We start from the raw sequence: 717 nt of genomic DNA, 5'->3' as shown, positions 1-717 counted from the left end.
GGCACAGGATACACCAAGAAGACCAGACTGCTGCCAGAAAATACCACATTTATTGAGCCGAATGGTGCAAGGCACCAGGGCTGGTGCTGGGGGTGACAGAGCGTCAGGGACCTGCCCCGTCTGCGGGCTCACACCAGGGCCACCACGGGAGGGGCTTGGTCATCATGGTTTCAGGGGACCCAGGCATCCTGCACCCCAGCACCCACCCAGCGCACTGGGAAAGCAACTGGGAATGGTTTTGGGGAGGAAAACACCCAGCATCTGTATTGGGACCCCCCCACACCACCAGGAAACAGCACCCACAGCCCCCGCACTCCGTGGCTCCCGCGGAGCAGAGGGGGGCAGGGGCTGCCGGTGTCACCCAGCGCAGGGTGGGCAGCGATGCTACATCAGGGAGCACTTCTCCTTCACCTGGTCCACGCCGCCCAGGGCGCGGTCCCGCAGCGCCGGCAGTTCCACCTCCCGCAGCTTCGCCAGGAAGGCGAAGGCCCCGGCGCCGCCTTCCTCCTCCTCCTCCTCCTCCTCCTCCTCGCCGCGCACCATCGCGGCCAATTCCTGCGGCAGCTCCACCGCCCCGCCGGCCACGTGCATCTGCGCTTCGTCCCGCTCGTCCTGCGCGGGGTGGGACAGGGCGTCGGGAGGGGCCGACCCGCTGCCAACCAGCGGGGCGGGGGACAGGGGACAGGGGACAGCCAGGCCCGGGGTGCTGGGGCCGCT

The 717-nt window shown here is 68.8% G+C and overlaps 1 pseudogene; it reads right to left on the bottom strand.

The window, feature by feature from the left end:
- Nucleotides 1–31: 31 nt before the first annotated feature.
- On the bottom strand, nucleotides 32–652 carry LOC113979256 (annotated as a pseudogene).
- Between the last annotated feature and the right edge of the window lie 65 nt (nucleotides 653–717).

Source organism: Neopelma chrysocephalum, unplaced genomic scaffold (genome assembly GCF_003984885.1).
Source record: "Neopelma chrysocephalum unplaced genomic scaffold, ASM398488v2 Primary Assembly neopelma1_63833, whole genome shotgun sequence".
Lineage (NCBI taxonomy): Eukaryota > Metazoa > Chordata > Aves > Passeriformes > Pipridae > Neopelma > Neopelma chrysocephalum.
Note: the sequence above shows the minus strand (reverse complement) of the source record. Positions and strands in the feature narration are given on the sequence as shown.